Source organism: Papio anubis, chromosome 18 (assembly GCF_008728515.1).
Source record: "Papio anubis isolate 15944 chromosome 18, Panubis1.0, whole genome shotgun sequence".
NCBI classification, from domain to species: Eukaryota; Metazoa; Chordata; class Mammalia; order Primates; family Cercopithecidae; genus Papio; species Papio anubis.
Genome location: NC_044993.1, coordinates 4,023,689 through 4,048,712, shown reverse-complemented (window position 1 = coordinate 4,048,712; position 25,024 = coordinate 4,023,689). Strand labels below are relative to the sequence as shown.

The 25,024-nt window shown below is 50.1% G+C and overlaps 2 long non-coding RNA genes across 2 annotated transcripts; one reads left to right on the top strand and one right to left on the bottom strand.

The window, feature by feature from the left end:
- Nucleotides 1-1,095: 1,095 nt before the first annotated feature.
- Nucleotides 1,096-16,011, top strand: LOC101025029. The gene is made up of 3 exons (XR_001898356.3): nucleotides 1,096-2,420; nucleotides 3,546-3,804; nucleotides 15,926-16,011. It is a non-coding gene; the product is annotated as an uncharacterized LOC101025029 (long non-coding RNA).
- Nucleotides 16,012-16,428: 417 nt separating this feature from the next.
- On the bottom strand, nucleotides 16,429-24,631 carry LOC116271263. Its single transcript, XR_004179713.1, has 3 exons — nucleotides 18,542-24,631; nucleotides 16,693-16,858; nucleotides 16,429-16,600 (listed from the first exon to the last, which is right to left on the bottom strand). It is a non-coding gene; the product is annotated as an uncharacterized LOC116271263 (long non-coding RNA).
- Nucleotides 24,632-25,024: the final 393 nt, after the last annotated feature.

The following is a 25,024-nucleotide window of genomic DNA, read 5'->3' as shown; positions in this document are numbered from 1 at the left end:
GCCTCAGTTTCCCCATCTGTGTAATGGGGATAAAATGGTTTACCTCCCAAGGTTGCTGTGAGGATTGGAAATGAGGTATTTAAGTACCTAGCCTCTGTCTGGCACTGAGAGGCACACAGTAAGTATTAAACAGGTAATTAAGGCTGTAGACATCAAGTCTAGCAGGAAATCTCAGCATGCTGCAGGAAAAGGGACCCTGGAGATGAGGAAACTGGGAATAGAAAGTGGAAGTAACTTGCCAGAGTCACCCAGCATGGGAGCTTCCACACTGAAACCTAGCCTGGGGCGGATGACCATTGGTTTCAAGGAGCTGTGCTGGGGAGGCGTGGAGGGCATTACCTGAACTTCTGCTTCAGGATGGTTTACTCCCCTTCACAAACAGAGCAACGGCCCTGCAGGGTGATGACGTGACAGCCAAGAAAGTGCTTTGCAAAACATCAAGTGCTGTGCATTCCTATCATGAGTCACGTGCCTATGCCAGGGAGCGAGCTCAGTGCTTTGGGTACATTGTCTCATTTGGTCCTGCCAAAAGTCCTGAGAGGGACCTATTGTTATCATCCCCATTTTGTAGACAGGACCAGAGAGGTGAAGTCATTTGCCAAAGAACACACAGCTGGAAAAGGTCAGAGCTGATACCTGAACCTGGATCCAGCCGACCCCAAGTTCTGATCTTTGTTTATCACACTGAGCTGCCTCTTTGGAGTGTCCTGGCTCCGTGAGCTGGGAGGTCAGCAAATGTTTGTGGCTGGATAAGGTGGCTGGTGGGTGTGTTCACCAAGGCCGCTGCTGTTCCTGGTTGCCATGCTGAGTGGTCCAGCCATCTGGGTCTTCTGGAAGTTTCAGCAGGGCTCTCCAGTGTGCTCTGGCCATGCAAGTCAGCCCAGGTCAGAAAATGAAACTGGCCAGCTTCCCTTTCAAATATGAGACAGAAGTTGAGTGCTGGCCACCTCTTGCAAGGAGCCCCAGGGGTCAAAGGCAAAATACTCTCCTGGCTCTTGAACTCCATCCTGCCCCACATCCCCTGGGCCCCACCAACGCCCCCTTACTTCCCAAGTCATTGAGCTTGAGTGGTCCTGTGGGAGGACAACAGGGCAGAGTTTTGGATCCACTTTGGAAACACCTGGGTCCTGAGGGCATTTCGTGGAAAACTCATATCCACCCACCTCTGGGTCTTCAGCAGAGTTAAGAACAGACAGGGTCTCTCAGAGCCTTAATTTTCCTCCCAGCACCCTTGGGTTGGGGGCCGATGGGCAGAGGAGCGGGTCAGAGGAGTTCACGCTGCAGCCGCGTCTTTAGGATTTCCATCAAGGGTTGCTCAGGGATCATTCCGGTGGGAAAAAAAGAGGGTGTGGTTTGAAGTTGCATTTAAATTGCACTTTGAGTAAAAATCAAGGAAACGTGAATTGTATTTTGTGAAGTACACGGAGGGGGCTGATTGAGGTGGAGGGTGGGGGCTACACCCACCGCTTGGCACCTCCCTGAGCTTCTCAAAGGCCAGAGTCATCCAGAAACGGAGGGACTGAGCTCTCTTTCTCTCTGTAGATGCGCCAGCCTGGCAGGTGCGACCCGGGGGTTTCGCCAGATGCCCTGTGTGACGTGGCCATGTGGGATATTCACCAGAAGGGGTTCCTGGTGTGGGGATCAAGTTGAGCTGGAAGCCAGCTGTGTTGCTCTTCCAGACATGGGTGTCGTCCTGGAGGAAGGGCCCCCCTTCCTAAGTCAGGCATAGGCAACGCGTGGGGTTCAGCTTCTGTCTCCTGTGCCGGAGACAGAAACAGGACCAAACAGACTTCCAGGATGAGGGCGTTTATCATTTCACACTACAGGAAGTTTGGGCAGGCTTCCCGGTTGCCGACTCCACGGCTCAGAGACGTCCTCCAGGACCCAGGTTCTTGCCGTCTCTCTGCTCTGCCATCCTTGACGTTAGCCTTGTCCTTAATCTGGCCACAAGGTGGTGGCAGCAGCTCTAGGGGTTACATTTGGGCAACAGAACCTGGAGGAAGAAGAGAGACCACCTCTCCCGGGCATCCTTCTGGAGGGAAGAAACGTCCCAGAAGCCCCCCCGCCCCACGCAAACCCGGCAACTTTGTCTCACATTTCATTGGTCAGGACTGGGTCACATGCCCATTCCTGAACCAATCACATGCAAAGAATGGGATCACATGATTGGTTCAGATTAATAGCCGCGAGTGGACTGGAAGCGGAGCGTCAGGCTGCTTGTCCTCTGGCCTAAAAGACCAGGATTCTATGGGCCTTGCTGGGCTCTCGCCTTCAAAAACCCAGGCCTCCTAATTCTCCCCAGAAACAGCTGCATTGGAGACCCCAAGTCTCGGGACCCCACTCCTGCTCCCTGCGCTGTGACTGGTCAGCCTTTAACCTGTGCCTCGGCGGCCGCTGGCTTTGCGGTGCTTCCTCTACAGGTACTGCCTCCGAACACCCAGTCTGTCATTGTCCCGGGGGCGTCCTGGCTTTGGTTCTGTTAACACCTCAGTGCTGAGAAGGCACCTTAGTCGTGGCTTTCTCTCCCTTGGGCCCCCTGCCTCGAGGCCCAGGTTTTATATCTTTGCTGCCATAAACCTCTGGTCCCTGAAGCTTTCCTCCCAACCTCAGCGGGTCCCCACCTCTCCACTAAGGTCAAGTTCAGTCTTGGGGACATGGTGAGTAGAACTCTTTGCTTCCTCTAACCATCTGTCTTTTCTCCCGACCCCACCACTTTTTATTTTGAAAACTTTTCCAAATTGGAGAGAAGAATGATGATGAAAGATTTACTCACTACCCGCGTTTGACAGCTGTTACCATTTCACCGTATTTGCTTTTAGTATCTATGCTGAAATATTTGTTGGGGCAGGCACGGTGGCTCACGCCTGTCTGTAATCCCAGTACTTTGGGAGGCTGAAGCTGGCAAATTGCTTGAGTTCAGGAGTTCAAGCCCAGCTTGGGCAACATATTGAGACTCTGTCTCTATAAATTTTTTCTTTTTTTAATAGCCAGGCGTGATGGCTCACATCTGTGGTTTCAGCTATTCGGGAGGCCAAAGCAGGATGATAACAAGGCAGGATGAGCCCAGGAGGTCAAGGGGTCAAGGCTGTAGTGAGCCATGATCATGCCACTGCACTCCAACCTGGGGATAGAGCGAAACCCTGTCTCTAAAAAAAATAAATAAATACATTAAAAAAATTTGCTGACTCACTTGAAGGTAAATGGCAGGCATGTAGATAGACCACATGTAGTCCTTAGCAGTGTCTGCTAAGAATAAAAGCTTTCTCCACAATCCCAATGGTATTGTCACACAAAAGAAATGTAATATCATCTTTAATATCCAGTCCCTGTGAAAATCCCCCAATGATACACCTGTCATTGGGATTCATTTGAATCTGAAAAGAAAGTTAATTTCTTGTAGCCTCTAAGGGGTTAATAAGGTTGCTCTAAAATGACCAAAAAATACACTGACAAACACATGCAGTTGTCACAGCCAGAGCCTTTTCCGCATTCTCTTCTCTGTCCCCACTTACATCTCTCAAAGTGAGTTTTTTTTTCCCCCTTAGGTCATACTCAGGGCAGAAATCAGATGACATTTTAATCTGCAACTCAAGCGCCTCGTCCTGGGAAGGCTCCCGGTTCTTGGCATGGGATTCTCTGTCTCTGGGCGCCCAGCAGCAGCTCGAGAGTGGGCTCCGCTCCTCCTCCTTCACGTTAACTGGCTCAACTTCTCTTGACTTTTAATAATACCCTGCCGACTGGCTGCCTTCTGCCTTGTCTGTGCACGGATGCTGGATCCACAGTTCGTCTGAGCTAGGCTTCTTGGTGAGTCATGTGGACTAACCCTTTTCAGGAAAGTGGTTGCTGGGTCTGTGGCTACAAAAAAGTGGAGGCCTCAGACAGACAGCAGACACATCTGTTTCCAAGCAAATGTCTGAGGGAGTGACCGTTCTCCTTTCTAGGCTCATAAACTAAGCAACAACAGTGACAGCAACAACAATTTTGTTTTTCTTATGCTCATGAGGTCCTGTGGTACAATGTTGAATAATTGTTAAGACAGCTAATGTTTATCAGGCACTTGTATCTGCCTCGATGGGGTAGTGTGGTAGACTGACTAATGACCTAATGTCTCCTCTAAGATTCCCATGTCCTCATCCTTGGACCCTGTGAATATGACCTTAGGTGGCAGGAAAAAAAAAAAAAAAGTCTTTGCAGATGTGGTTAAATTTAGGATTTTGACATGGGGAAATTCTCATGGATTATCTGGGTAGGCTCTAAATGCAATCTCAAGTGGGCAACATAGTGAGACTCTGTCTCTACAAAAAATTACCGGAGTGTGGTGGCATACCCCTGTAGTCCCATCTACCTGGGAGGCCAAGGTGGGAGGATTACCTGAGCCCAGGAGATTGAGGCTACAGTGGGCTGTGATTGTATCACTGTACTGCAGCCTGGGCAACAGAGCAAGACCCTGTCTCAAAAAAAAAAAAAAAAAAAAAGGGAGGGAGGGGGAGATTTTACACAGAGAAGAGGTAAAGGTGATGTGGCCACAGTGGTGGAGATTGGAGTGACAAAGCTGTGAGCCAAGTGAGGCCGGCAGCCAGCAGAAACTGGAGGGGCAAGAAAGTGGATTCCCTCCTAGAGCCTCTGCAGGAAGCATGGCGTCACTGACGCCTGCATTTTGGCCCAGCAGAATTGCTTTCAGCCTTCTGGCTTCTAGAACTGTGAGATAATACATTTCTGTTGTAAGCCAGTAAATTTTGTAATTTGTAACAACAGCCACAGGAAACGAAGATAGGTAGGTACAGTGAACGCCTCCCCATTTTTCAGAAAAAGAAACTGAGTCCTTTCCAGTGAGTGGTAGGGTGGGCTGATGTTGGAGCCCAGGCTTTAGCCCTCTTGTCTTCTATCTTTTGTCTCAACCCTAATGGAAAAGAAGACCTTGCACTGCCAGCCATGAGGGGCTGCGGGAAGCCGAGCGATGCTCTGTCTTCTCATTTAGCGGGGCAGGGGGCAGGGATGAGGTGCTTGGTTGTCTCTCAGTAGAGAATGGAGAAGAGCTGATCTTTATGTAAATTCCCTCATGCAAATATCCCTGAGGGAGTTTGCTTACCGGTCGGTTCCTTCACACTGTAGAGCAGATTGCTTGAGAACAAGAAAGTCGGTCAGGTACCCCTCAGGGGGTTTGAGGTAGAAAGAAGGGGGACAGGAAGAAGACCACCAAAGACAGATTTTAAGTACTTTACAATTTTTTCCTTCATGGAGACAGAGTTGAGCCCTTCCAAATAAATAAAAGCTGATTGGTGAACAGGTCCATTCACTCAACAAAGTAGGACAATCCGTGATTAGGATTCAGAGCAGTGGCTCACGCCTGTAATCCCAGCACTTTGGGAGCCCTAGGCAGGTAGATCACTTGAGGTTAGGAGTTCGAGACCAGCCTGGCCAACATGGGGAAACCCAGTCTCTACTAAAAATACAAAAAGTAGCCAGACGTAGTGGCACGTGCCAGTAATCCCAGCTACTCGGGAGGCTGAGGCAGGAGAGTCGCTTGAACCCAAGAGGTGGAGGTTGCAGTGGACCAAGATCATGCCATTGCTCTCCAGCCTGGGCGACAGAGTGAGACTCCATCTCAGAAAAAAAAAAGGATTCAGAATAAAGCAAGGAGTTAGGAAATGTGATCATTGCCGCTATTCTTATTTGTGTGAGTTAGGTTAGGCTGAGGGATGCTGCGGGAGTGAATCTCAAAGGTTAACACAGCAGGAGTTCGTGGACTACACAAGCTGCATGTGATAATAGTGGGCTGGAGAGGGTGGGAGGCAGTGGAGGGGGCTCTCCTTCACCATCAGGAGCTCACAGCCCCCTCAGCTGATACAGCCGAGAGGACAGAGGCTGGAGAATCACACGTGACCTTTTTATTGCCTCCTTCTGAAAGAGACCCCCGTCAACTCTTCTCCCATTTTATCAACCAGATCTAGCCACACGCTCCCTGTCTAGCAGCTTGGGGCCCGGGAAGCCTAAGGGAGCAAAGGGAATATGTGGTGAGCGTTTCTGTGTCTGCCACTTTATGACTAATAAATATTTGTTGAATCTATTGAGGTACAGAGTAATTTCGGTTACATTTCTTTTATCAATAGTAAATAGAGAAGAAAGCCATTTCTGCTCCAGGGAGCTCTTGGTGCAGTGGGGAGACAGCACTTTAACATTAGAACAGTGTGCGAAGCTGTTGCGAATTTCCAGGTATAGATGTCTTTTCTATCAGTCAGTGAATCTCAGTTATGCTTCTTGAGCAGAGTTCATCACCATAGATAGACCCAGCAGTTCCCAGATTAAACAATGAGGCATCCTAGCAGTAAACTTGACCTGTGAGGGAAGAAAAGGATATGAACAAGGGTTGGCTCAGTTTGGCTCTTGCCTGTCCATCAAGTTCCCAAGCAGACTGGGGCCAAGTACTCTAGACTGTAAGTGCCATGTGGGCAGGGGTTTTGCTTTCATACTTCTCTGTAGACCATGGTTCTTGGCATGGTCAGCTTTCTAGATGTCACTGTAGGTTCCAGTGTTGATCCAGTAATCTCTGCTACAGTGTGTTGGACTTTTAGGATTGGAATGGTTCAACCGATTGACTCAATCAATCAAGCATCTGTCTATTTATCCATCACTTCATCTGTTCATTCATTTATTCATATATTGATTCACTTGTCTATCCATTCCTTACTCCTCCTTTACTTCTTTAACTATCCATCTGTTATTTGTCCACCCATCCACCCATTCGTCCATCCACTTATCCAGTTACCAACCTACCCATCCACCACCCATCCATCCATCCATCCATCCATCCATCCATCCATCCATCCATCCATCCATTTCATATCCATCAAAAACATTTGTTGAGCATAAGTCGGGATGTAGTTTGGGGTTTAGGAGAGGGGAACACAGACACAGCTGCAATGGCAGGGGGCAGGGGAAATCCAGGTTAGGGGGCCAGAGTCTCTGCATGGAAGGTCACTACAGGTCAAAGCCCAGTCCAGCATGGGGAAGTCAAGACTGAGCAAAGCTAAGAGGAATTTAGGAACAGGGGAAGGTTGAATGTCTGTGCTGGCAGCTGCTCAGTGCAGAAGCTCTGATAGCAGAGGTAGGCTTTAGTACATCAGGGAACAGCTACACTTCCATGTGAGTGGGGAGCCCATGAACTAGGTAAGAAGCAGAAAGCAGAGCCCCAGACAAGGGGACTAGCTATAACAAGTAATAAAGAAACTAAAGTCACCATTAATTGGAGCATGAAGTGGAGAAAAAGGCTCGGGAACAAGGTAGAAGGAAGCCCAGGAAACCAAGGTCATAGCTAGTGCCCAAGGTCAATCTGATGAGTAGCCCAGACACCAATGCTGAGAGTCCAGAGGCCTGGGCTGAATGGAGCCCAAGTCCTGGGAGAAGCAGCCAGGATGGCTCTGCCAAGAGGGTCAAATGCCACCCCAGCTGTGAGCAGACAAGAGCAAAGAGGTTGAGGACCAGGCTGGGCATAACAGGGCTGGGCAAGATTGTGAACGAGCAGGAATGGGTACCAGGTGCTTATAATTCCACTTGGCCATTTTAATTCAATCACACACATATATGATGAGTCCTTGTTATGTGCTGGGCACTTGAGACACAACTGCAGATAGAACACAGTCCCTGACTTCCGGGAGCTTACAGTCCAGTGGTGAGGCAGATAAACTGAAAATTACGGTTAGGTGGCTAAGAGTTGGGCGCTGTGGGACATCAGTGGGGGCATCTGACCCAGCAGGAGGGGCTGGAAGGGCTCTGGTGGAGGCAGCCTGGGGAAGGGACGTGGGGGTGGGTAGGAAGAGACTTGTCTACAGAGGACAAAGCAGGTGCAAACTGGAGATTCAAAACACTCTTGTGCAAATGCATAAATAAACTTCGGTGTAAGGCAATCCCTCTCTCGCGCTGCGACTTGCACTTGGGTGCCCTGGAGGTGTTTGGAAAGTGCAGGTTCTGATTCAGCAGAACTATGGTAGAGCCTGGGATTCTGCATTTCCAGCCAGCTCTCGGGGAGTCTCAGTGGTGCTGGTTGCAGACCACACTTTGAGTACCAAGGGTGTGAAATAGTCTTGTTACAACTTGATATGGAATTACATTGGAAGTTTTGCATGGGCTTTAAAAACAGACCAAGAATAAAGTGGTTCCTGAGGGTGGCTGGTCCCGTGATGCAGGAAAGATGAAAAGCAAACCTGAGATGATGGGCAGGTGGCCCCCAGGGGTCCTGATTTGGATACAGGACTGACCTTGCATGTTCTCACGCCTACCATGTGCCTGACAGTGCAGCACGGGTTGCTATGATGCCACTTTAAAATGATGTCTGGGTTCCTCTTACACATTCAACAGTATTCTACTGGGGGATTTATGGTTCAAAAATGATGTAATAATTAGGCAAGGCACAGTGGCTTACACCTGTAATCTCAGCACTTTGAGGGGCTGAGGTGGGAGGACTGCTTGAGCCCAGGAGTTCGAGAACAGCCTGGGCAGTATAGTGAGACCTTGTCTCTATAAAAAATTTTAAAAATTAGCCGGACATGTTGGTGGTGCGCCTGTGGTTCTAGCTAGTCAGGAGGCTAACGCGGGAGGATAGCTTGAGATGGGAGGCAGAGGTTGCAGTGAGCCGTGACTGAGCCACTGCACGTCAGTCTGGGCAACAGAGTGAGACCCTGTCTCAAATAATAATAATAATAATGTAATAAGAGTCAGAATAAAGAATCAAGACAGTTTTTTCAGGATAAATGAGTGAGGTTGGAAAGAGTTTAGCGAAAGAGAAGAGACACCAAGTAGTGTAGGATAAGGATTTATTTAGTGGGGGTGTGTGTGGGGAGAGAGAGAGACACACAGAGAGAGAGAGAAGGGGGAGGGCAGGAAGGAAACATGAGAATGTAAAGAGAGAGACCTCACACTTCTGTTAGAGGGATGGTCCATAATCAGTTCTGCTCCTTGAAGAAACTACCTAAAATATGAACGTTTCTGCTGCCCGAAGGCAGCTTTTGCTGGCTGGATCACTTCTTTTTTTTTTTTTTTTTTTTGTATTCTTATTTACCTTTGTGGTTGGAATCTGGTCCGTGGCATGCTGATAATAACCCTCAGAACTAACTTTTCTTTTCATGATCATGTTAACTCATTTTCACCTCCTCCTGAAAGGTGGTTGTCGGGGCTCTTACCTGTGAATTTAGGCAGCAGATCCCTTGCAGGGGAGCTCAGGTGTCATCCTGAGCCCTTGTGAAGTTCTGTGATTTGGGCCCCTCCTGGCTTGGGCAGCTGCATTTGTTTCCTCGTTGGGCCTATTTGTCACTGTCCCCCCCACTGTGCATCTGGAAGTCAGTTGTCAAAAAATTCCAACCTTCCAGAAAGTAGCCATGAAAACCAAAATGAAGACAAAAATCCCCGAGATCCACATACAGGACTTGAGGACCAGGTATTCAAGCCCACGTCTTGAGGTCAGGATGAAGAGCTCCCATCCCCTTCATCGGTCTTAGTTTCCATGCTGGTTTAACCTCCGTGGCTATCAGTGTTCTCAGGCCGTAGCAGAGACTGCTCACCAGAGACTGGCGAGCTGGGAGCTGCTGAGAAAAGGGCAGTCTCTGCATTCCAGAGAGGGAGATGGAGACAGAGACCTCGGGCATTCAGTCAGCTGCAAATGGCTTTCTGCACTTTGATAGGCCCTCCCTGCCTGTTAATTTCCCAAACATGGCTGGGGCAAAAGGACAGAAGGGAGACTTTTCACTTCTTAATATAATTGCAAAAGTGGTGAGGTTATGGCTGATGTTTTCATTTTTTGTTTCAAAAATATTTCGAATGGAAAAAGTTTTCTTCTCTGTGGCAGTGGAAAGGGGCTTTGCCTCCTCCCTCCCCATGCACCCGGTCCCTCTGCTCCCGAAGCACCTGGTTCGTGTTGTCCAGGGTTGGCGTGTGCTGCTTCCGCTGGCTGGGGATGCTGTCCCCCAGCATCTTGATATGGAATTACAACTTGATACGGAATTAAATTGGAAGTTTTGCATGGGCTTTAAAAACAGACCAAGAATAAAGTGGTTCCTGAGGGTGGCTGGTCCCGTGATGCAGGAAAGATGAAAAGCAAACCTGAGATGATGGAAACAGGACTGACCTTGCATGCTCTCACGCCTGCCATGCGCCTGACTGTGCAGCAGAACAGTCCCAAGGGCTGCTGGTTGCCCATTTTTGTGGTCACACCTTTGGGTGAGTCAGATCTCTCTGCTCAGATGTTGCCTCTGGTGGGGCATGGGTGTGGGTGGGGGGCTTACCCATCCAAAATGGACAGCCCTCCATCCCCCTCCACACCCTTCACCCATTTCTCTTCTTCCCAGCACCCCCAGCCCTCTCTGGAGGGATTCTTTGCTGCTGTGGGACCTCCCTACCACCAATCCTGAGCGTCCAGAGTGCTGGGCTCTGCTTCTGTTCACTGTGGCCTCCCCAGGCCTAGGATGATGCGTGGCAGGGGGAAGGTGGCCAAATGGAGGCTGCAGTGCTCCACATGCCTTTCAGCACTGCAATGCCGAGGTCTCCTGAGAAGCTGTGTGTTGCTCCAGTTAGGGGTGGCTACCACGTTAAGACCACATGCTTCCTGGGTTCAGATCCTAGTCAGGGTTGCTTTTTGGGGTTCCTTAATATGCCTGTGCCTCAGTGCCTTTATCTGTGTAATGGGGACAAGACCAGGACCTATCACATGGTGTTATGAGGATTAAATGAATTAGTATATGTGTCAGAGGCGTTTGAACCAGAGCAACTGCATCTCGAAAAGAGGCTCTGTAAAATAAGGCTGAGACCTGCTAGGCTGCATTCCCAGACAGTTAGACATTCTAAGTCACAGGATGAGATAGGAGGTCGGCACAAGATACAGGTCATAAAGACCTTGCTTATAAAACAGCTTGCAGTAAAGAAGCAGCCAAATCCCACCACAATCAAGATGGTGATGAGAGTGACCTCTGGCCATCCTCACTGCTGCACTCCTGCCAGCTCCGTGACAGTTTACAAATGCCATGGCAACATCAGGAAGTTACCCAATATGGTTTAAAAAGGAGAGGCATGAATAATCTACCCCTTGTTTAGCATATCATCAAGAAACAACCTCAAAAATGGGCAACCAGCAGCCCTTGAGACTGTTCTGTCTATGGAGTGGACCTTCTTTATTCCTTTACTTTCCTAACAAACTTGCTTTCACTTTACTCTATGGACTCACCTCCAATTCATTCGTTCATTCATTCATTCTTTTCTTTCCTTTTTCTTTTTTTTTTTTTTTTTTGAGACAGAGTCTCACTCTGTCACCCAGGCTGGAGTACAGTGGCGTGATCTTGGCTCACTGCAACCTCTGCCTCCCAGGTTCACCCTCCCGAGTAGCTGGGACTACAGGCGTGTGCCACTACATCTGGCTAATTCTTTTATTTTTAGTAGAGATGGGTTTTTGTCATGTTGGCCAGGGTGGTCTCAAACTCTTGGCCTCAAGTGATCCGCCCACCCTAGCCTTCCAAAGTGTTGGGATTACAGGCGCGAGCCATGGAATTCTGTCTTGCATGAGATCCTAGAACCCTCTCTTGAGGTCTGGATCCAGACCCCTTTCTAGTAACATACGCAAAACACTTAGCACAACCCCGGGATGTGCTACTTCTGGAATCATTCCTACAACGACTGAAACTGCCTTTGCAAAAATTATAGCTGGGGAAATTATAACAGGGAAAGAGGTTAGACCTAACCAACTCCATCTTGCTTCTAACCTTTAAGCTGTCCTTGTTCATTCCTGGGTGTAGGCCGAACTAACCTTGGAAAGGAATTTAGTTTCTAGTTTGACTCTGAAACAAAATTGATAATAGCCCTTTCCCGCAAGAAAACCCCTTCTTGTCTGGGGACCAGTCTGCCTTTGTAGGACTAATAAATTAGCTACAAAATTAGAAATTATGATTTAGGGGCCCTGCAGCCTCTGGCTGCAAGAGTCTGAACCTCCCTAAATTGCTCCTGGGAATGATGTCACTATTGTAAAACCTAAGAGAAGTGTTTGAGATATTTTGCACCCATACCAGTAATCTGACTCAGCTAGTTCTGTGATCCCACCCAGGAACAGAAGAGAGCAAGAAAACCTCACTTCAACCCCCAGTCGTTCCATCTCCAACTCTACCAACCAATAATCCCCACATCCCAAGCTCCTACCCGCCAAATTATCTTTAAAAACTCTGATCCCCAAAGGCTCAGGGAGACTGATTTGAGTAATAATAAAGCTCCAGTCTCCTGCACAGCCGACTCTGCGTGATTTACTCTTTCTCCACTGCAATTCCCCGTCTTGATAAATCAGGTCTGTCTAGGCAGCGGGCAAGGGACCCTGTTGGGTGGTTACACTATGACTACTACTAGGACCGTTGGCAGTACTACTGATGCACTGAGTTGTTGCTGCTGCGGATACTGCCAGGATCACTCTTGACAGCGCCACTGCAGCTACAAGGACTGCACCTGGGGCTTCTGTTACCGTTACCACCGCGACTTCTGCTGCTGTGATGATGCCACTGTGCTGCCACTATTCATTAATTACCACTACGACAACTGCCGCTGTGATGATGTGCCTGTGCTGTCGCGATTTTCACTGTTCCTACTGCCTCTGTGACTACCGCCTCTATGACTGACACTATCGCTACGACTGTAGCCATTGTTCCTACTGCCTCTGTGACTACCGCCTCTATGATTGACACTATTGCTATGACTGTAGCCATTGTCCCTACTGCCTCTGTAACTACCGCCTCTATGACTGACACTATCGCTACGACTGTAGCCATTGTTCCTACTGCCTCTGTGACTACCGCCCCTATGACTGATATTTCTCCTGCTCCTCCTATTACTCCCTGCACTGCTTCTATCACTGCCACATTACTGCCTTGACTATATGATTACTGCTGCTAGTCTAGTGATTACTCCTGTGGTTATCACTATGATCATGGCAGGGACTGTTGCCTCTGCAATGGTGAGTGCTGTTGCTGCTGGTATTACTGCTACCTTTAGTACTGTAACTCGCTTGTGGAGGAATGAAATACCCACCGAGCCCCCTTTTCAGTGGCATCCCCTGCAGAGTCCTGCCCTGAGTTTTCTCTGATGCCAGCCTTCCTGAGCCTCCATCAGTCATCCTGGAGTTCTGAGGTGGCGTCATTTAGGGACAGTGCTGTGGGGGCTTTGCCGGGCATGCAGGCTGACTTCACCTTAAGCCTGAGCCCAGCTTGATGGAAGTGGTGGTTCTATGTCCTCTGAGCTCAGGCTTGCTGAGCCTTCTGCGACCTCAGTGACCCCTGTTTCTGTGGATGCCATTTTGACCTTTGGTTGTGTGCTCAAGCTAACTGACAACTCCTTGGCCATAAAAACTCTCTGCCTTAAGTTGATGTTCAATGACAGCGTAGGTTTATTGAAAGCAAGCGTGTTCATTATCTAGCACAAGGATTGAAACGTTATTCCTCTGAATAGCCAATATTTGGACAACGTTTTATAGGTAAAATATTCTTTAAAGGGATATCTCTGAGTCATTTAATAGCACAGGCATCGGTGCCAGAAGGTCCTGGGTTGGAGACCCAGATCTGACATCTTCTGACTGTGTGAGCTCAGCTGTGTCCTCCTCTCTCTAAGTCTCTGTTTCTCTATCCATGAAGTAGGGGTAAAAGTAGTCACCACCTCCTTCCTGGGATTCAGGCGAGGACTACATGAGATGATGCAGCTGGAACTCAGTGAGGGTCTCACGTCCTGTTTCCTACCTTGACTCTGTGACTGCCACAGAGCAGAGGCTGATACTGTTTATGGAATAAGTTAATTAAGACATGCGGAGCCACATCCCCAGGGCGGTGCTGGCAGAAGAGCGAAGTGGGTGAGGCTTTGCTTCCTCTCCCTCCTCTTACACTGTGTTCCCATGGCCCCCTCTCCCCACTCCTTAAGGCAGAACTGCCCTGGCGGTTCCCTCTGTCTCAGTCACACCCTGTTCAAGGAACAGGTATCAGCCGGTGACATCTAGATGCCACTGAAACCAGCAGATCCCCTCCTTTCGTGCAATGGTGGGTAGACCCTTCCTTTCTGTTAGGACTAACCATTTCTCAGTGAAAGGATTTCAGGCGAGCAGGTGAAGGGGATGGTTAAGCCTTAAAACATGCCAGTTGGAGGCTTCCAGCCTGGTGCACGCAAGGTCATCCTCCCCTGCCTTGGTGCTGTACAAATACACGACTGCAGGTGTGGTTTTAAAGGGAATCTCAGATCGGAGGTGCCCGTACCTTGGTCAATGTTTAACAGAGGGCTCCCGGCCAACCCCAGGGTGAGGGGTGAGGGGCTTGTTCAAGTTCCACTCTCATTGCAAGTTGAACTTACGGAAATGCCTCCTTTCTACAGCCACACCGTAAGCTTCCCTTTCTCCTTCCAACCTCTATATGACGGCACCCTGCAAGGGGCCAGCCTCTCTTCTGTCTCTCCATAACTCTCCCAGACACGAGTCACTACCAGCTAAGATGGCACTTTCATGTGAATGGGAAAAAGCCTTCCTTCCTGGGTGAATGCAGACTTGCAGGCCTCGGGGTTGGCGAGCTTACCGCCAGGGCTTTTGTGCAAAGAAAAACGTGTCCCTACAAGGCAGCTCACAGCCTGGACGTTAGCCCCACCTGAGACAGAAGCACTTTGTGCAGTGCACAAACCACACCACTGTATGCTGCAGACCTTTTCAAATGCCTGATCCATTGGCCTTGAAAACTCAGTGGTGGAATCTCCCACCAGCCACGCAGTTATGTTTCCCCAAAATACCGGGGTTGCTAAACTAGTTGGAAAACAAAGTCACAAAGAAAAACAATGATCTAGAGTTAAATACCTTCAAACCAAAGTTGTAGAGAGCAGCTGCTCCCCAAACAAACCAAATTTGTAAATTTGAAAAACCCGCTCCTATAGACAAATCTCTTGATTCGCGGTCTTTGAAAGCTCAGCAAACATTGCTTCTGTGCTGCCATCTTTTGAGTCTGGTTGTCCCATGAGTTTGATGTTGTGCTGTGCTTAAAAAATTCTTTCTAATGCTTCGCAGCTTGAGATTTAATATCCTGGTGACTCTCTTTGGTTTTCATTTTCACAGGCCTTATCAGAATTTATTGAGGGGTTCGAAGGAACTTCTTCCTCTTTGATATTCCTGTATGGACAGGGAGAAGTGTAAAGAGATGTCCAACAACAGTGGTTTTAAAAAATTGGGGTGTTTCATCAAAAAAAAAAAACCCTGGGAATCTCAAAACCGTAGCTGTGGTGGGATGCCTCTGGGTAAACATTCGAAATCCCTTCTTCACCTGAACATACCTCCTGGGCTTAAAACTCCTTCGCCCTCTGGGTTTCCTTCCCTTCATTGTCTGCAACACTGAGTCATTTGCAAAGACCCCTCCTGGTTCACCATGGCCTCACAATGGTCCACCCCTGCTGAACCCCCAACTGCTGCCTCAGCTCAGACCCCCTTCCCATCCGTCTTGCCTGTCTCTCTTCCGTGCACGTTGCTGTGTGAACAGTACTCTTCCATAAGACCATCTGTGTCCACACCTCATCCTTGTGATGTTGGCCATGGAATAGTGGGTGGTTGTTCAGGATAAAAATCACAGTGTTCAGATTGGAGGCTTCCAAATCCGATCCTCCAACCACCAGCTGTCGTGGCTGCTGATGACCTTGGATGACTGGCTTAACTTTGGGTCTCACATTCATTCCTCATCCATAAAATGGAAAGAATAGAAGCAGCCACATTCAAGAGTTGATCGGATGCAGAATGGCTATAACAGCTTGGCACAGAGTAAATGTGCTCAATTAAATTAAAAGGTAGCAGTCACATTTATTACCGCTTCTCACTTTTGTATGACATTCAGTATCTGATCTAGTGTCTTACATGTACTGGGTAACTCAATAATAGTTTCCTTTTATTGTGTTTCAGGGAAAAATGCATCCAAACGTAAGAAGCACACACAAGGGATGTATGAGTATTGCAACAACATTGAGACAATAGAGAAATGTACAAAGTAAAAAATGGAAGCTTCTCCCTTCTCATTTCCATGCCAGCAGTAACCTATGCTAATGGTGTTCTAAGCATCCTTCCCAGACAAACATGGTTTGTTTGTTTTGACAAAAATACGATTCCACTAAATGTATGTCCTGCCCCTTGCCACATGTGGATCTGGGCGTGAGGAATGTTTACTTTCTTTCTTTCTTCTTTTTTTTTTTTTTTTTTTTTTTTGAGACGGAGTCTTGCTCTGTGGCCCGGGCTGCTGGCTGGAGTGCAGTGGCACGATCTTGGCTCACTGCAAGCTCTGCCTCCTGGGTTCACGCCATTCTCCTGCCTCAGCCTCCAGCCTCCCGAGTAACTGGGACTACAGGCTCCCGCCACCATGCCCGGCTAATTTTTTGTATTTTTAGTACAGATGGGGTTTCACCATGTTAGCCAGGATGGTCTTGATTTCCTGACCTCGTGATCCACCCGCCTTGGCCTCCCGAAGTGCTAGGATTACAGGCGTGAGCCACCGTGCCCGGCCCGAGGAATGTTGACTTTCACAGGGGCTGTGTTTTCACCACGATGTGGAGCTGAAAGTGGTCTGTGTCTGGGATTCCCGCCCTGTGGGATAGCAAGATGCCGTACTTTTGAGGTTGCTTTCAAATGGTGACTTGTTTTCTTATCAGAAGAAAGAAAATGGGGGAGATGCCCACCTGAGTATCTTTCAGCAAATACTGGGCCTGAGGTCCTGAGGCTGGGGACGGGCGTTTGCTGCTTTGGGCAAACATCCAGAATTCCTCAGCGGGACACCCTGGTTCAACACAGGAGAGTGGAACCTTTGTCTCTGCTTTCTCTTTAGTGCCACAGGCAAGAGCAGTTCTGACCGAGAATAATTTTGAGAGAATGAGCTTCTGCATGGGTATAAAAACAGTTATTTTGCAAAAGGGCAAAACTGAAAAAAACAGTTGTTTTAAGGAGCATTGCAGTTATAGAAATGTGTCGCCTAAAATCCTTTGTAACGGTTTGTGGGAATACTCCCAGCCACACTCTGAGAGGACTCTGGGTGAGAGTTTCCAAGGGGGATGTAAAAACCAACCCAGCCCTGCAAGCGTGCCCGGCCTACCCCGCAATGTCACAACACACAGCGCTGAGTGCCCGAGGTGGGGCCCACGGGGACCCAGCCTGGCACTGCCACTTCGTGTTAGGAGGGACAAGCCGAGGATTCATTCTCAGGGCAGCGGATGCCTCTGCCTGACCCCTTGGTTCCAGTACATTCTTTCAAATGCTGGATTCCAAAAGGAAAGCTTTGCACTTGATTAAGAAGAAAAAAGAAGTCCACCCACCACTTCCTCAATTGTCACGGCTCTTTCACCACTGGGAATGATGAAGATTAAGTAAAACTAGACGCAGTCATGATTTGCTACTTAGCGAGGAATACCAGGGCCGCGCTCAAGCCGGCGCCCCTCATGTCCAGGCTCGTCCCACTGGTCCCCACCCCTGCTCCTGCGTCTGCACCACCCACTCTTTCCTGGCCTGAATCCCTGCTCAGAGACACTCTGAGAGCTCTCCTGGGCCTCCCTTTCTCCTTGCCCTTGGAAAAATGGAGATGCAGCTGCAAATGCCCCATCTCGGTGATGGGATCATGGCAGGAGAAGACAGTCAGGGCCACGTTTTTGGGGAATCTCAGTGCCTTCACGTTGGTTCTGTGATGGTTGGCTCAGAACATGCACTCCTTCTTGATCTTATGGAAACGCCACCAGTTACCTGCCAACTTGGTGTCCTGCCACACTGTTGGTCACCAAGATCAAGCAAGGGCTGGGAAGCCAAGCGAGCAGCAGACTGGAGGCCCAGGTGCTTGGCTACGCACAGGCTGTGTGCCCTGGGCAGTGTGAGCAGCCTCTCTGGGCTTTCATTTCTGCATCTTTAAAATGGATGTAGGAATCCCAGCCCTCCTTAACTCACCCGGTGAGCTGGCAGCGGATCGTGCGCCAACAGCGACCGCAGCTGCTTTGTGTGCGCCAGGGCCTGTGTGTTGAGTTCCATCCACCCCTCACTTGAACTGGGGAGCCCGAGGCACAGAGAGGAGAAAGAACTTGCCCCAGTGGGGAAATCAGAGCCAGGATTTCAACCCAGGCAGTTTAACGGGGGAGCCATGTGGTGGACCAGAACTTTCTGCATGGATAGACACATGCTATCATCTGCTTGTCCAACACATCTGAATTCTGAACTTTAATTTTAATTTAAATGTAAGCAACACGTGGCTTCCTGAAGGCACAGTGCAGTTGAGATCCTCGTGCGGCACCGTCTGCCTGAACTTTCTGTGATGAATGGGAAATGACCCATGCCTGCGCTGTCCAAATGGAGCCACCAGCCGCCATGACACCTGAGCGCGTGATCCTTCACACGGTGGGATTGTAATCAATTTAAATGCGCATGGCATAGCTGCAGGTAGCTGGTGGCTGCTGCTGGGTGGCTCCAGTCCCGCTCATTAAACAATGTGCACACCCATCTGAGAAGGGCTTGTCTGGCACTCACTGTGCTGTGTCCTGAAGATCCACGTACCTCTCTCTCTCTGTGGTTTTCATTTTGGTGTGCAGTTCCCAGCAGGGCATATGGTCCACGGGAGGGGCTGAAGAAGTGTTTGCCAATGAGCAGGCTGGATGCCTTGGTTTCAATACTCATTCACCAAATGTTGCATTGATAATTCTGCAGCTGCCAGGCACGGTGCTGGGTACTGGGCAGATATGAGCCATGAATCTCTGGAGGGGGACATGGATGACCAAACAGCTGAATAGGGAATTACAGCCTGAAAGGAAAATATAGGGTGGCATTGGGGATGCAGTGGGGTGCCCACTTCAGACAGATGCCTGGGGGCGTTTTCTGAGGATCCACCTGAGGGTCCATTTAGGGTGCAGCCTAGAGGATGGGAGGAGTGGGGTTGGAGGTTGGGGAAGAGCTGTTCAGGAATGTGAAACAGACAGTGCAAAGGCCCTAGGAGGGAAGGTGCTTGGTGTGTGCGAGGGAACCAGGAGGCCTGTGTGTTGGGAGGTGCGGTGCTGAGAGATGGGCTGGCTTGAGAGGGAATCAGGAGGCCAGTGTGTTGGGAGGTGCAGCGCTGAGAGATGGGCTGGCTTGAGAAGGAATCAGGAGGCCTGTGTGTTGGGAGGTGTGGTACTGAGAGGTGAGCTGGCTTGCTCCATTCACTCCCTATTAGGGCCTTTTGCACACCAGGGTTGGGAGCCTCACATTGTGTGTATCACCTATATACATATTGTCCAGGTCTTCAGGGCATGCTGAGCTGTTTTAATGATATGATAGAAATCCTGGTTCCCATGGAAGACTCGTAAAGGATTGTCGTGTTACAGAGCGAGTCAGTTACCCAGCGGGGAAAGTGTGAAACCCACAGGCAGAAACTTCCCTGTAGCAAAATAATTCTTATATTTGACAGACATACATATGTAGCATTTACTGTGTGCTCAGTGTAGCTGTATGAACTCTAAATGAACCAGTTGAATCCTCCCAGCAGCCCTACAGGACAAAGTACCACCTTCATCATCATCATTGTCACCATAATCGCCTTCCTCATCACCACCATCGTCACGACCGTCACCATCACCGTCACCATCACCCTCACCGTCATCAACACCATCATCATCATCTTTCCCATTTCACAGCTGGGGGAAGAGAGGCTCAGAGAAGATAGCTAAGTTGCCCGAGGTTCGTGTGACTGGCAGTATAATGCTGTCCGTCCTGCCCTGCAAAAAAGTCCCCAATCCAGAACTGTTAATGTGTTATCTGACGTGGAAAAGGGACTTTGCAGATGTCATTACGTTAAGGATCTTGAGAGGAGGAAATCGCTTTGGGTTATATAGGTGGGCCATCACAAGGGTCTTTGTAAGAGGGAGGGAGGCAGCAAGTCAGAGTTAGAGATGGAGCTTGCGACGAGGTAAGTAGAGAGAGACTGGAAGATGCTGGTTTCGAAGGTAGAGGAAGAGGCCAAGAAATGTGGCGGCCTCTAGTCGCTGGGAAGGGCAAGAAGAGAGATTGTTCCGTCCGGGAGGAGCACGGCCCTGTGACACACTGACTAGCCCAGTGAGACCTGTGTCAGATTTCCAACCTCCAGAACGGTCAGAGAATCTGCACGTGGTGTTCCAAGCTGCTAAACTTGTGGTCATATGTTACGGCAGCCATAGGAGCCGAATGCTGAATGCAGTCTTAAAAAAAGGAGAATGGCCGGGCACGGTGGCTCATGCCTGTAATCCCAGCACTTTGGGAGGCCGAGGCAGGAAGATCACTTGAGCTCAGGAATTCAAGGCCAGCCTGGGCAATATAGTGAGATCTTGTCTCACTATACAAGGCTACATTACAAGAAAATGAAACTAGCCAGGCATAGTGGTGTGCACCTATACTCCCAGCTACTTGGGAGGCTGATGTGGGAGAATCCCTTCAGCCCAGGAGTTGGAGGCTGCAGTGAGCTATGATTGCATCAGTGCACTCCAGCCTGGGTGACAGAGCAAGACCCTATCTCAAAAAAAGAAAAAAAAAAAAGATAAGGGAGTGACTTTCAACCTGAAACCTCCTTCATAGCCCCGTGCCCCTCCTGGAGTAGTGATGGACTCACTGTGGCGCCGTGCACAGCCCAGGACTTCCCTGAGGCTCCAGCTGTGTCTGAGCACAGCACAGGCAGACCCCAAACCCATGGCACCCACCCCTCGGCTGCTTATCCCACTACGGGGGTATTTCTGGGGTGTGACTTGGGCTGGAGAAGGTGGTGGAGGGTCCATGTTGCTGCACTAGTGTGCCGCTGACTTTTGAGCTATGATCTAGCAGGATCCAGGAAGAATGACTTTTGCCCCTGCCTGAACAAACCCACCGAAACACAGGAAAAGCCACCCCAATGGGCTTGGAATGTAGTCAGCCCAACCTGCTGCCTCTTCACGCCTGAAGACCCAGGTGTGCACTTACAAAGGGCCGAAATGAATGTTCCTAGGCTCCCAGCTGGTCAGGCCTGGATCTTTCACATAAAAAGGGGTGGGGGACAAAGACAGTGAGAAGCAGGGGACGGAGGGTGGAGAGAAAACACAAGGCCTCCCACAGTGCCTGGCCTGAGTTTGAGGGCCACGGGGTCCTGGGGTGCATTGTGGTAGGGGGAGCGGCTAGGGTGGGAGGATAACTTGGCAGCGGCACGCTCTCTGATTCTGCAAAGCCCCCAGGAGCCTAGATGGGCCTGTGAACACCAGGGACTGAGGACCCCGGTGGGGTGGGAACCACCAGCAACAGGAAGAATCTGAAGGAGAGGAACTTGGCAGAAACCCGACTTCTCTAAAAATATTCAAAGCCCGTGGCCCACAGAGGCTAGATTGCGAGGCTCCTGGGCTCCAGCAGCCGTGTCTCTGACCGTTGAGACCTGGCGCGGTCCAGGCGTTGAGCAATAGGGCTGTGCCCGGTGTCATGCTCACCGCCCACCCCGCCCTGCCTGCTCCGCTTACACGGAGATGAGAGGAGAGGCAGCTGCTGGTGTGGCCATGTGTGTATGTGTGGCCATGCATGTGTGAGTGTGACCTCTTGTGTCAGTGGGTGGGTCTGCCGCCGGCTCCTGCAGTCCCCTGTGGCCTCTTCTCCAAGGACAGGCAGCAGAGCCCTCCTGTGGACCCAGCACAGATCCTGGGCTGGCTGTGGTCCGGGAGGGCCAGAGCATAAGGGAATAAGTATAATTCATGGAGCGCTTGCTCTAGGCCCGGCCCTGTGCTAAGCAGATCATAGCTGTAACCCAAGACCCTGTGAGATAAGAACTACTTTTGGCCCTATGTACAGAGTCTGAGATGAATTCAGAGAGGTCGAGTTGTTTGCCTGAGGCCACACAGTGATGGGTGAAGCTGGAGGAAGCCAGCCCACAGGGTGGTGCCCCTAATGCTCCATGGCCTCATTGAGGACAGACACCCCAGAGCCAACCCAGGGCCAGGGGCCCGCATTCCCCCATGCCCACCATTGACCTGGAAGGTGGGAGTTCTTGCCTCTACCCCCGGGCTGCCTGGGGCTTCTAAAGCCTTTGGCTGTTCTGCAAGGAGGTCTTCGAGGGTCTTAGTGTGGGGAAATTAGGGATGGCAAGCTGAGGGTGGGGGACGCTCTAAGAACCCCAGATGAGAATCGTTCAGGCAGGACTGAGACATTCATCCTCTGTCTCAGACGTCTAAGATGTCTTGTCTGTCCCTTGTCTGAGACACAGCTGAGGTCTGGCTGTGTCTCTGAGGCCCTCAACTCCCGGAGGCATCAGAACTGGGCGAGAGCACAGGACTCCAAGAGCAAGCTCCAGATTCACAGGCGTTGCTGCCTCTCGGCCCCTTCTCCGCGCTGGTCAGGCCTCCCAGCCCACCGGAAGGGCAGCAGGGCGAGCTCTCTTTTCCTTCCTGGTGTCTGGCTCTGCAGCTGACGGTTGGCTCCTCCGCAGCCCCTGCTGCGCTTCCTCATCTGCAGAGCAGAGCTGCGTCGGGGGCACTGCTGCAGGCGGGGGACCTGGTCCTCCCTCAGCGGGGAGTCTGCTCCGTGTCCTCGCCTTCCCTGGACCCTGCTGCCATTCATTCTGGGGCTGTCCGGGGTGGTCACAGGCATAATGGGGTGGAAGGTGCGTGCTGCCCAGTCCCTGGTAGACCAGGTGGAAATGGAGGTGCCTAGCTTTGACGGGTCTGCCACTGGTGGCCCCGAGCCTGGGTCCTGGATCCCAGCTGCAGGCTCACCTTCTAGCACCCTCCCAGCCACTCTCCAGCCACAGGAACCTCCCCGTGCTTTGGTTTAGGGACACAGGGACAAGAGCCTCTGCCTCTCGGACAGTTGTGAGGATTAAGGAATCCCTCATGTGGCATTCTTAGCCCTGTGCCCAGAACCATGTGGCTGGGATTGTCACCTGATCGAAGGCAGGGCAAAGGTGTGCTGAGCCCTGCCTTGGCCAGGAAGGGATGTCTAGAGTCAGCCCCATCACCCCATTTTGCAGATGAGGAAATCGCCCGAGGATGGATCTGACTTGTGGCTTCAATGGAGCCCTCATTCTCTTCTTCACTTACCCTCTCCATGAGGAGGAAGCCAGTGCCCATCAAGTGTTTCGTTTGTAGCACGGATTCTTCTCGCAAATATCTTTGCATTCGGCTCTGGTGAGGGCCAGTGGTGCCGCGTGAATGTCCCAACTCTTGGAACAGCCTTGGGCGCGTTTCCTTTTGTCTGTAGAAGTGAAAGAGTAGAACTCAGTGCAAAGCCAGCAAACTGCTGGAACCTTGGAAATGCAGAGGCCATGAAGGCTGAGTCCTGGGCCCTGCAGTCAGAGGCCTGCATTCAAATCTTGCCTCTGCCTGTGATTGCTGTGGGACCCTAGCAGGTGACTTAGCCATGCCCTGCCTGGGTTTACCTACCTGTGAAGGGCCCTTGTAAGCATGAAAGTAGCTGGCACAGACCAAGCATCTGTACCTGGCAGACCAGTCCTTAATGAACACGAGTTATTGTTACTATTATCTTGATTGACATTTTCATTTTAATTCATAGGAAACAGGCCTGGAGAGAGGAAGTGAGTTTCATGATGACTGGAGAAAGGGCGTCTCCTGACCCCTCACCCAGAGCTGTCTGTGCTTCCCTTAGCAGCAAGATGACTGACAGAGCCTAGACAAAACCTTAGTTCCTTCAAAGGAACTAAGGTTCCTTTGTTTTGCTTTCAGGGCCTTTGCTCAGTAACCCTGGGGCCGCTGGCTGAAGGCAGCATAGGCACTTCTCAGCAAGCCCTTGAGTACATACCTGGGGAGACGGGGCCTCACTGGCAGGGGGTGGCCAGCCAGGCTGCCCTCACCACTTTCTCTCTGCCTTTTGTGGCAGCCCTGCAGTCCTGGCTCTGATGAGCGGGAGTCACAGCGTGCGGCCTTGGGAACAGCTCTTAGCCACTGGGAGTCTTGGTTTCCTTACCTGTAATATGAACACAGAGGCTCCAAGTTCCGAGCATGGTCAGACTTAGTCACGTTTTCACCCTGCAATGGAGGAATGTTTTCGAAACATTTTCTTTGACACCATGTCCGCCTAGGAAATACGCTGAGAAAATTAGACAACTGAATGATATTGACTGTTCTCATGAATTGCTCCAATAATTTGCTTTTTCCTTGACCTGCAGGTTAAAGTCAGCATTCATTGATCTGCTACATAAAGTAACATTTCTTCTAATTCCAAACGTAACATGGGCTCAATTTGGAAAACCTGGAAAACAGAGGCAAACACAAATTTGGAGGGAAAAAGAAAAAAAGAAAAAAAAAACAACAAAAAACCCCAACAATGTGGGGAAATTTAAAAAAAAAAAAATCTCCAAACAAAAAGAAAATGAAAAGGAAAGTCAAACAAACATTTATCACCAGATATGAAGCCGTCATAAAACTCTTGTGCTTCTTGGAAACACTGTCCTGCTCCCAGTTTGGAGGGCCATAAAATCTCAGGGTATTGCCCTTGCAGATGCCCTCTGGGAGCCTGCTGGAGGAAAGTCTTCATTTTCTAGAACCTTCTCCTACCCTTATGTAGTGACCCATGAGGTGGTAGGTGTGGAGGGGCAGCCCTGGTCTTGCACCTCCAGCAGGTTGCATGTTCTGGACTCTGATGGCCCAGAGAGACCCCTCTTTCTGCAATTTTCTAGGCAACTTGCAAGAGTTTCTTAACCTCTGTGCACCTTACCTTCCCATCTGTGAAATGGGGGGATCACTGGGAGTTGATAAATATGAAGTCATACACATGGTAGTTGTTACTATGCGTCTAACCACACCCCAAGCATTTTTGGTTTTTTTTGAGACAGAGTCTCACTCTGTCACCCGGGCTGGAGTGCAGTGGTGCGATCTCAGCTCACTGTAGCCTCTGCCTCCAGGGTTCAAGTGATTCTCTTGCCTCAGCCTCCCGAGTAGCTGGGATTACAGGTGTGCACCACCATGCCCAGCTACTTTTGTATTTTTGGTAGAGATGGGATTTTCACCGTGTTGGCCAGACTGGTCTTGAATTCCTGACCTCAAGTGATCCTCGGCCTTCCAAAGTACT